This window comes from Photinus pyralis, unplaced genomic scaffold (genome assembly GCF_008802855.1).
Source record: "Photinus pyralis isolate 1611_PpyrPB1 unplaced genomic scaffold, Ppyr1.3 Ppyr1.4_LG1, whole genome shotgun sequence".
NCBI lineage: Eukaryota > Metazoa > Arthropoda > Insecta > Coleoptera > Lampyridae > Photinus > Photinus pyralis.
In genome coordinates, this window is record NW_022170249.1 from 53,836,817 (window position 1) to 53,849,472 (window position 12,656).

At 35.5% G+C, this 12,656-nt stretch overlaps 1 protein-coding gene across 1 annotated transcript in view; it reads right to left on the minus strand.

The window, feature by feature from the left end:
• Positions 1-12,656, minus strand: part of LOC116162927 — a 318,902-nt gene that overhangs the window by 127,066 nt on the left and 179,180 nt on the right. The window lies entirely within an intron of this gene.

Here is a 12,656-nt window from a genome sequence, read left to right on the forward strand (position 1 = left end):
AACGAAAAAGAGAAAAACGATCAAAAGGAACTTGAGAACCACTTGAAGTGAACATGTAAAAACTAGGAGAAGAGCCTTTGTACATTAAACCACGATAAACCATTACAAAAAGGGGGACATTAAAAGTAACTCTAAGAACTGATATTCATAATAATATATCCAACAACAAAAAAGTAAACAACATTTTGCTTTACAACTTCAGACAAAATACTTCTTGGATTTTGTTATTTTAATAAGCCAAAATTTCGAGAAAAATAGGACGGGCCGATAGACGAACGAAGTATATTCACACTCAAGCTTTCGTTATTTAATAACATTGTACCATTTTGAACATACATTAATATGTAAAATCGATGACTTCTTTATCGATATCCTAACATACCCTAAGCCCTAAAGTAAACATTTCAGAGTTAACCAAAGCTTTTATTTACTTTCTTGAGTTTTAAATCAATTATACCCGATTAGTCGAATACTCCTTTGTAAACTACTTATACTATGCTCTCCTCAGTCATTAATACTTAATCTTTTCACGACAATTATTTGGTTTAGTTTTTATACTACATGGTCGACTTTTGTACTAGCAGCGTCCCAATTATAAACGTAAAACTTGGGAAAAAGTCGGAATGTCAATTTGTAGTGCCGCCGCCGTCGCATCTGCTTGAATGCTCCATAATTCGAACTTCTAGGTGGGTGGTTTATAACACCGCAACCTAAAAACGTTACGACAAAGTCGATTACTTGCTCGTAGCATTGGTCTGACACGTATAAATGACGGAACCCAACTTTTTACGAGTTTCATAAAATAAACCTATATCATATACACTGTTAAAAACGCCATAACTCTGGATTTCTCTTTTAATCATTTTTTTTCGCATTCCATATTGGTAAGTGAAAAACGTATAAAAAAGTATTTCCATTCACAAACCACATATTTACTATTTTTACCGGAGATTTATCTTTTAAAATAATTACCAAAATTAAATAAATTAAAAAGCGTCGCCGTGCAAGTTTGTTCTTGCGTCATTACTTTGTTGTTAAACTTTTAACAAGCTTTGAATTGCACTACAATATGACTCGGAAACCGATAAAGCTTGACAGCACCCGATGAGAAAAAGTGCAAGAACGTCTCCTAGCAAGGGTGCCGTGAATTCACCCCGAAAAACTCAAAAATTCATTACAGTTTAATTCGCACATGTAAATTATTCCCATCATCCTAATCCCCTCTGGATATTTTCCCACAAGGAATCTCGTGCTAGAAAAATATACTCCTTAAGAAAAATTTTAGAAACGGCGTTTTTTATATTCAGATTATTGTTTCGTTATCAGTCTTAATGATGAAGGTATTTAACTTCTTTTTGAAATATGTGCTTGAAGCCTTTCTGGGCACTTCCTAGCGTCATCACTCTCGGCTGTATTCACAATTCCTTCTAATGTGCCCGTTTTTTAGCGCATTTCCACAAAAAAAATGCGCTATTGTGGCCACTTTGTCCGTCCGTCCGCTCGTTTTGCGACACTACTAGTTCTTTATCTTAAGAGCTATTGTTCTACTTTTTTCGCTATTTGGTTCGTTATGGTGTCGAGTCTTGTACCAAGGAAGGAATTTTTTCTGTACCGCTTACAAAAAAAGTTATTGTAAAAAAAACAAAAAACCGTTTTTTACATGTTCCATAATTTTACACTTTTGCCGTTTATTAACGATCCTAGAGATCGTTTATAATTTTGCATTGCTATCTGTCGTCTGCCTGTTGGTCTGTCCGTCTGTTCCTTTGTCTGTCTGTCCATCTATCTGTCCGTGTGAACGATAACTTTGTTTAGAAATGTTCGATCGCTTTTACATCTCCGTTAGTTATGAACTGAATTGCATGAAATTCAATATGGGCATAGCTTTAGCCATATAATACGCAATGCCAAAAGTTGAATCGAATCGATTCAAAATTCACAGTGCCCTTTTCGCATCTCGACCATTTATAAACCGAATTGCAAAATTTTTTACTTATAAAAGCATTTGAATGAAATTTGATACATAGGCACTTGGAATAAAGGATAATCAACTGCCAATTTCAAAATTTGGTTTTGCGCATGCGCAGTGCCAACTTTTTTATTTATGGAAGAATTTAAATGAAATTTGATACATAGGCACTTGGAATAAAGGAAAACCTAGCGCCAGTTTCAAAGTTTATTTTGCGCATGCGCAGTGCCAACTTTTTTTATCTATGGAAGCATTTAAGGGAAATTTGATATTTAGGCGCTTGGAACAAAGGAAAATCTAACATTAGTTTCAAAATTTAGGTTTGCGCATGCGCAGTTCCATCTTTCTTATTTAGAAAAGCATTGAAATGAAATTCTTCTCATAAACTGACATTGAAGTAGCACGACAAAAATGGATTGCCCATGTGCAACGCTATCTTTCAATATTTGTGGCCGGATTTTTACGATTTTATAGAAGTTGCATCTTACAAATGGGAAATGAATGCAAGTGGAAATGCGCTTTATGTAAATCGTTTACGATTACTTTTTAACTTGTTACTATAGCCTATAGCCCCAGCATCGCAATCCTCGTCGTTTTGTCCGTTGCTGCTCCATTAATCTTTTCAATATTTCTTCTAGATTTTCGTCCTTGTCTTCTATAGCAATGATGTGCACGCGAGCTATACCACGAGCCGTTTTCTTTACAGCATCAAACTCCAGAGCATATGCCAACATACAGCCTCGAACTATTTGAAGTAGGTGGATCACTATATGATTTTCCGTCGAATGTCGGCGACTTAACTCTAATTTTGGTTGAACTAATATTTATACACGGTTCGGTACCATGGATGACACATCACTTTTTTTCCGTTCTTCAGTCATCAACATAAATTCTCTTCGTAGTTCATCGTATTTAGTTTTCATTTCATTTTCTACAGTATGAATTTTATCTTGGACACTCTGTATCTCGTCTTGATTCATACCTCTTATTTTTTGTTGACTTGCTTCAATATTAGTGTTCATTATTTGTTAACCGGCTTCTACGGCTTTGATTCCATGGTTTGTTGACCGGCTTTCATTTCTTACATTAATTGCATAAGTTGCTCCATTTTTTCCGACGTAGATCCGGTAGATCTCGGTTACTATTGGTATAAATTTCCACTAAATGTCCACGTAAAACACAACCCGACCCTTCACCCCATTGTAACGAAAATTTAATTACTTATTTTTATATATTTATAAATAACTAACAATACAATACATTTATAACAGTCTTGAACTGAACTCAAATATGCTACAATTTGGTTATACCTATAATGAAATGGAACATTCCAGAAAAATAGAGAAGGTTTGTGAAAACGATCTTGAAAGATCTGGCTAAAACGTTTCAACACATTCTAGTCGCGCCGATTACTAACCTTGGATGGCGTCCCGCGGTCTGGCATACTCGTTGTTACAACAACAAATGCAGTAATGCAACAACCACCAGGGTGTGTTGATTTTTAATTTTTGAAAGTACATAATTAAAAAAATACATATTATGTCTCTCGACTCTCGACTTTGGAAAGGTGAATATACAAAGACAAACTAGAAATATAATGTACGGTCATTGACAAAAGTAATGATCGCCTAATAGGTAAGCTCTGTAATATAGGCAACCAACATGCCTATCACTCCGGACTCTGTCGGTTTCTTCAAGGAGATACATACCAAGTTGCACAATATATTCAAATGTTGGTTTCGTATGCTGCGGGACTTAACTATTCGGAGGTCTGTGGCCCTGCGTCATTAATTTGTGAATCAATACAAGACAATTTTTTTTATCGATTTGGCACTGATAACTGATACAGTGTTTTACCGTAGTGGCGCAGGGCCACAGACTCCTGACTTCAAGTGTACGTGGTTTACTTTCTACAAGTCATATTAGCCGAGACTACGGGTCTGTACTTACCTAAAACTTTATCGAAAAAATTGAAAGTGTTGATGGATCTAAAAACTGACATACTATAATGAGTATAAAGGTACTAATTGCAGTGTTCACTTCTTTCATTTCTTAAAAAAGATTACGTTGAAATTTGTGGGTCAGTTGTCATCTAATCATCTAATGTGATTAGCGCAAACTACGAAACCAGGTTTAGAGTATCGACTTCATGCAGATGAGGGTGATGAATACAGACATTAAGGGATATACGTTATATAAACACCGTTCTGTAAGCCTATAATCCATTATTAAAATTGTTAACGAAAAATAAATCGGGTCATCATTAGCGTTTGAAACACCCACTTCGTTTCATTTTTTCTAACTTCATAATATGCGCTTAATAAATCTAAATTTAACGACGGCGTGCAAGTTAGGGGTAGATAATGTATACGTAATTGATTTATAAAAATATATGAACTCTCACATATTGCAATAAATCTAGTTTTAAATAACACAATTCCTAAATCCGGAAATTGTTATATCCGTTTTAAATCCGTGCCTTTGCGGTCACGAATTAGGAAGCCACACATTTTTACCCCCGCACTATTTTTTTTACGTTAGCAACCTTATAGCGTTAGTGGAGGGTCTTACAGCGCCGCACATGTCATTTGTGGGGGCGTTCGTTTGCGTGACATCTCGCTTGTGAAGCAATCGCATATAAAATACGCCATAAATTTTACATACTGTTTCTCCTTTTTAGTTGCCCTGTACAGAGAGAAACTATAAAACTTAAATGTTGTGTACGTAAAATGAAAGTAGGTGGTGGTTTTTCTAATCTACGTTTTCAATATATCTTTCTACGAGGATATAAATGATGTCGTCAATCGTCTGTTAAGCTTGGTCGAAGGGTTTTAACGGAAACAAGGGTTTCTTGAGGACAAAGGGTTTGTTGGGGACCACCCCTGCAGGACAAATACGGCTTCACCGGACCCCTTTCAACTTCTAAGGGCCTTGCTGCGCTGCGTGCATGGCTCGAGCAATTAGTAGGGACATATTGAATTCTTTCTCAATATGTGTAAAAATCGTAGATTCTATCTTTGAATGACATCAAATTTAAATACAAAAACTGCGCGACGTTGACAAATACACTAATTTACAAACAATGGTATTGTCAGATGTTGCCTTTGAATGACAATAACTATTTTATTGCACTTATATGGTTGGATGTACCTAGAAATATGGGCGCGTCATAAATTATATATAATACATCACTCAAACGACGCCGGATGGTGCACTTTTCCATTTCGATTTACGCTTTCTGGGTTCGAAGGAAATAACGTGAGGATTTCGCATTTCAACGACACCGATGATTATTTTTATTCCAGTTCCGTTCCGAAATTACTAACAATCGAAATTAATTGTTAACTGCAACGATGTGCACGTTCCTTGAAAAAAGGCCAATTTCTTTTTAGTACGTGATCATGTGAATAACACTATGTTGGCTTTGTCTGATGGCTCGCGTGTGACCGCCGAGGGGGCATCAGTGGGCGATTGTAACTTAATGGATGGTTGGGGGCTTGGGGCCAGCAAGGGGAACGTATTTAGGACCGCTGCCTGCCGGGTGCGGCAAGGCACGGCGCGGGTGGGGCCCCCTTGACAACTGCGTGGGGTGCAGATACTAATGCTAATGGGTATATACAGGACCGTAGCTTATTATTTTTATACAAACAAACCCCGGTTTAAATCGCATTCCTAGCATACTCACGCTTCGATTCTAAAACCCCTCATCTATAATTGCTGTTTCAGTTTTCAGAATCAGATTGCACTAAATCTGGCTCTGTTCCCAAAGACGATTTAGCTGACTCACAGTACCTCTAACAGCGGGGGTGACTTTTTCTAGTCTCTTGAAATAGGTACCCTTACCCCTAGTATCGTATTCCTCTGGCCGAAGGCAAAAAAAACTGCAGCGCTGAAAAGTAAAGTGAATATCCTTAGGCGCTTTCGGGAGAGATCCAACGGATGTAAATTAATTTCGCTTAAATCTCCTACTAATGAATACACGTGTTTATAATTCTTAGCTATTTATAAGTGGAGAGGAAGCAATTCCTAAAAGTAAATGATTTTAAATTATTCAACACGTAACAACAACGTCTACCTAATCATTAAACTTAATTTATAGGTTTCTATAGATCGATCAATAATAAATTTGAAGATTATACGTAATGGTTCGTGTACCGGTAGAAACATCCAATTAAATTATCTTACATTTTTTACAAAGGCTCCTTAATTTCACTGAGCATTTATACGGCATAAATAATTAATAATTATCGATTTCCAACTTCATAATTGCTATCGAAATTATTTAAGATTTTGAATTGTGATGGGGTTTTATCGATTATGGTGTTGTATAATAATGACATTTTCAAAGTACTCCTTAGTTACCAGTCTTATTTAAAGAAATTACTTTGATTTTTGAATGATACTGCGACCATAGTGTAAGAATAGAATTACACTAAGCTGCGACGTAACTTAATTCAATTTATTAATGGTGTTAAGTGTTGCATCCATTGCCGTAAAAAAATAAAAATAAAAAGTTTGTACATAAACTAGCATGTTTTTGTACTACTTGTAGATCCTTCGGCGATTCAGCATTAAATGCCTAGTCAAACTTTTCTTGCGTCACTTAACCTGAAAGTTACTGATCTGCCACATCAAAATTAGTAAACCTAAAACACTATGCTAGAACCCAGAAATTACAAAGCACACATTTTATAACTTACCCATGGAATGAAATTATACTTTCTGTACTATTACGTTTACCACAAATTAAACAAGGCATTTTAATCATTACTTTCGCAAAAACTAACCGTACTCTCTATCCTAATAACGAAAATGCGATCTACAACATCTTAAAACTACGGAAATGTCGGAAATAACACACCACTGAAATACCGAGAATGTTTGGGCCTTGGCTACAAAATTACGATTTGAGGAGTATATGTTTTCACTTGTTTACATTGAAGTATATAATAGAAAAAAATAAATTTGATGCCAAAAAATCGAAAAAGCTATGTTTTTTACCATTCATTCTCGAGAAAATTCTACTACAACGCATCTTCGGGTTTCTCTAAAAAACCAATACGAATACAGCTATTCGATAAATAGAACCGATAAATCTATGATGGTACACATTTTCCAGCCTTCGTCCCCTGATATCAAATGGAACTGTTTGGTGCCGAAATATGGCAATATATTTAGATATTATGGTGGAGATCAACCTGTCATTAATTTATTCCACTTCCTATTTTTTTCTAAGTGACTATAGCCCACGTAACCTCTTTTGTTGTATTATTCAGCATTACACCCCATTTTTTGCCCTGTAATTGTCGAATGCGGTTCTAGTGGCGTGAAATACTGCTTGTACTCACAGTTGCATAGCTGAGTTTGCACTCTAACTACGTTTTTGCCAGTTTTTTCTGAAATGTTAGAGAGAAAATAAATTAACAAAAATGGCAAATTCCCGGCGAAGGCAATAATCCGAATTTGTGGTTGCAGTGGATGTTTCGCTAAATTTATGTAAATAATAGTGATAAAATTGGAATCAGTTAATCATTCATCATTGCCATAATTTTTCTTAAATCTGTCGTATTTTTAATTAATATGACCTTAACTTTTGCTTTATTTTATTAGGTACGTGATGTACCTTATTCAGCGACGTCGGGTCAGTTTTTACACAAGGGGGGCCGCGCCCCCTCTAAGAATGAGTAGATTATAAATCGCTCAAAAACGACTAACACATCTTCTACTGCATGTGCATGCAGAAATTACCAAAAGTGTAGAAGTAGAGGATAATATATTATATTGAAAGAATTTGCCAGCAAAACTGCGGAAAGGCGCAAAATTTGTGGATATATTTAATTTTTTATACTTGCTTTTCTTTACACTGTTCAATAGTACAATAAATAGGAACAAAATTTTTGTAACTTTTGCATGTTCTAGTTCTTCATTATTTTTTAAATAATGATCTATGGCTATGGTTTTCTCAATCGAGTCAAATATCCCTCAGTTGCTCAATTGCATATAACTAGACATCCTCCGACACTTTTTTAAATTTTTTTCAAAACTCTTCTTTCAAAAATACATTATTTGATTGATTAAATAAACAGGTTTCAGGGTCACTTAAAAAAACCCACTGCTTTGCATTAATTCGTACACAATTTTGCATGGAAGGGACCTTTCAGACTCCATGGTCATGGTCGCCCCCCCCCCCCCGTTATTCGCTTCCGACGTCACTGAGTCCCTTCTTCCGTAAAAGTTGGTGCACACCAAGGACTGATATAGTATTGCACTTACTTTATTATTATGCAGAACTACAGCGACCTTGTTCTGTTCGAACATGTCGAAATAGGGCATTGTTTACTGTGCAAAAGACAACGTGGGTTTGCTCAGAACTTAAAACACACATTTTATAATATGGCAGGAATCCCTCGTGGTCCTGCATATGTTGCATTATCTTCTTGTGCTTTACTACCTGCATTGCATTTACGTGCCATTTATTCCGACGTATTATGTAAATTGTAGGTACACTCAGGAAACCGCATGGTTATTTGATTTAATTGATAATGTTTTAAAAAACGAACGTATATAAGAAATGGAATAACACCACGTTTCTTATTAATTTATTTTACACTTTGATAGCCTTGTAAAAGTATAAGTTACCGGTTTTTTACAAAAAAAAAATATCCATATAAACCAAACAAACACATAATTAATAAACCGATACAACGAAATATCGAAGGATCCTCAGTATTACAATAACTTTTAACGATAATTTATTTTAATGTTACAAAATACATCAAATTCATGTCTTGGCCATTGAGATAATGCTCTTAATCTTGTTTTGATCAAAATCCATGTGGTCGCCAAAAATAGATCAAATTCATGTTTTGATCATTGAGATAATGCTCTTGGTCTTTTTCCCAACGTTCTTGGTGCATAAATAACGATTTTGACATGTTTTGATCAAAATTCATGTGGTCGCCAAAAATAGATCAAATTCATGTTTTGGTCATTGAGATGATGCTCTTAGTCTTTTTCCCAACGATGTTGGTGCATAAATAACGATTTTGACATGTTTTGATCAAAATCCATGTGGTCGCCAGAAATGCATCAAATTTATGTCTTGAGCATTGAGATAATGCCCCTAGTCTTTTTCTCGACGATCTTGGTGCATAAATAACGATTTTGATTATTTTGATCAAAACCCATATGGCAATAATTTAACATTTTTGAATCACACACATGCGGTTATCAAATGTGCACGTGATGTACTCTTGCTGCATCAAGATAATGCGTTTGAAACCTTTTAAAACTCTAAATTCATGTATAAAGTGTAATTTTTGCTACATTTTGCTCTAAAACTTTCGACCTATACCACAGAGAAGAGTTATATTAAAGTATTACACATCTAAGAGTCATAGGGAATAATCTAGCGGAAGTCCCAACCCGATACATGACCTAGGGAATGAAATATGTTGATTTCTATTATATTGAGCCCGTAGTTTTTCCTGTTCCCGATTCACTCGAAGTCCTATAACTTTTGTTCCTATTGAACCAGCTTCCTGAAAATCAATAGCGTCCGTCCTTAATGTCCAAAGAACCCGTGCACCAAATTTCAACTCAATCTGCCACTTTTAAAAAGAGTTAGAGCGCACACGGACGGACGGACGGACGGACGGACGGACGACAATACAAAACTATAAAGGATCTGAGGATCCTTAATAATGCAACACTTGTACTCCATTCAATGTGGTGCCCACAAAACATAAACTAAAGTGAACTTGAGTTGATATAGCATAAAATAACCCTATAACGTTTTCCGTACTTCATTTATTTTTAAGATTAGTCTATGATGAAGGATAGGTAATTAATGTGTGCCTGTGCACTGTGCAATAAGCCAGCTACTTTATAAAACGCTACATTACCCTACCCCACAAACTGATTCATCAGTTCATCTGAAATGCATCAAATAATATGACGCCTAGTATGTTAATTTATGTATTATTGTTTGAAATGGATATCAAAAGTAGTATTGTCCACAAAGAAACTGATCAACTAAAACACAATAATTTGATCACAATTAATATCGTACGTCACATACCGCGCTTTTGTTAATACGATGACTATTAGATTAGTAGTAACTTGATTAGGCGATACGTTCACCGTGATTTGCAAAAACTTCGTACCATCTCCAAAAAGTTTTTGTTTAATCATTAATAATGTTTACTAAATGAAATTGATCTTATTAGTTAGTTGCGTGATATAATAATGCACTTTTATCTAAAACTATAGGTATAATTTGTCAGAGACCTGACAACGAAATTAGGTAACACCGTTACACTAATGCACTAATGATATTGCGGTGTAGAAGTACGCAATTCGCATGTAAAATTTGGAAATTGGTAAAAGTTGTGCCCACAAGAGTATGCACATACTCACGTTTTTTTTAACGGAAAATGATGGAACTCGAGTTAACGTTCATTTTTATCACGATGTAATCAAAATTTTTTAAACACTCTCTAGCTCTGTTCTACACAACTTTACAATTAAACCAGGCAGACTTTTCAAATACGCGACAATACGGCAATACACCAATACAAACGGTAACGTTTCAAACCTCTACCACCAAAAAGCCTCGATTCACATCCAGTTCACTTAATTAAAACATTCTTCCCTTCCTTTTCAACTTCCAGCCTCCACTTCCTTAACAAGATACTGCGTTTTTCCATAATCTACACCTGTGTTTACGCAAACCATCTGCTTAACTCGGCGATAACACATGCTTATCTTGAAACTAATTTGGTTTCGCAGCGATAAGGACTGTTATCTCAAACGATCGGAGATTATAAAAGAATGAACTTAACAATTTAATTTAACTTTACAATAAAATAAACAAGGCGATGATTTACTTACTTACTTCGAAACTACATTTTTAAAGAAGCTTGGTATCCAAAATTATAAAAGTTTGATATTGCATGGTCAAGGTGCATATTTTTTTAAAATATCAACCACTATATTTGTTTTGACATTCTTAAAGTGCACACACATTTTTACCCTTAAAATATGTACTCTTTAATAATATGTAATGAAAATTGCCAAAAAAATATGCCCCCGTGACCATCTAGTAGTACGTAATTGATAGCAAACGTTTCATAATTTTGGATACCATTAAAAGCTTTTTAAAAGAATGTGGTTTTGAAGATATATTTAGTGTTTCAGATAAAATTTCCACCCTGTATAGTCCATTCTATGGGCACAGTAGCATTGGATAACACTTTTTCTACTCTCAAATACAGTCAGAAAAGGGAATCTTATGGTTGGATATCCTTCAATGGAGAATGATGATAAATAGAGGGCATGCAAAAGGAAGGCAGCATTTTTTAAAATCTTAGAGCGCTATCAGCTAGCAATTTTTTTTATCATTACGAAGAATTACCTTCCAATGGTCTACTAAAAAGATGTACATAATCTGAAGAAAACTGTGAATATTTGGATGCACATTAAAATAGACCCCAGAAGCAAAATACTTTAATCCCGCACAATCGATTAACAAAAAACGGAAAATCCCTGAATTTGTAGTGGGCGGAGGCTTCCATTTACTACGTATAATGTCATGTTTAGGGAGGCCTCTCCACCATAGCATATTCAAAAATTTTCACGAATGGGATGAACCAGTCATGCTTTCAGGTGTTTCGGGAAAACACCTTCAGAAAAGTACATATTAACTAAATGCGTAACAGGTTTTAGTAAAATCCATACCCTTTTTCCTAGCAAAAAGGAATTTCAAGCTAAAGGTTCATTCTTTTTTTCTGTAGAAAGTCACTGTTACCGCTCAGTGCAATTTCATGATAGTAGATAGGTATCTTCTCGTAATATGAGGAACGAGAAATCTAACTCTATTTGTGTTTACATTTCGGTTATTTACAAAAAAAATGGCGAAGCAATAAATTTCCTGTTTCCGCAATTAATTAATGCAAAAATGGCATATTTTTTTGAACTTGTAGTTGTAGTGGGTGCTCAAAAGGCCATGTTAAGAAGCTGTCTTAGGACCAACCATTAATTTTCAGCTCAGTTCTTAAAACCATGTAACTTATCTACTAGACTCTATCCATTGATGTATTCCAGGTATTTTCTGGACTATTTTGCACTGTGCTCTGCTTTTAATCATAGCACACTACACCAGATCGCATGGTTTTCTCCTATTCAGCCTTCGACCTTCCCTCTAGGTCTGGTATAATAACGGATAGGACCCATCACAACCACACTACTCTGAAGGCCTGAGGTACACCCGTTCTTATGCCAAATCCGAATACTCGTCTTCTTGTTTAGTTCTGAAGAGTCTGGAATATAATGATGGTAGTATCTTTACGAAATGCTTTGAGAGTTTATGTAGGTACCAAGCCTTTGTTTTAAATTTTGTTGAAGGCTTGAGCGACGTCTAACTTGTTTTTTGTTGTAAAATACGTTCGATGATGTCAGTTATTCTATGCTCCTGATCTATTGTCGGGAGCTTTTGTCTGAATCCAAATTGATAGTGTGGGACTGGGATTAGGTGATTATTCTCTATTATTGGCCTTAGCCTGTTGAGCAGTAGTTCCTCACAGAGTTTTGAGACTATCGGCAGTAGTGATATCGTCCTATAGGATTTAACATCATTGGGTTGTTTACCTGGCTTTGGTAGCATGATGACTTCCGCAACTTTTTAAGA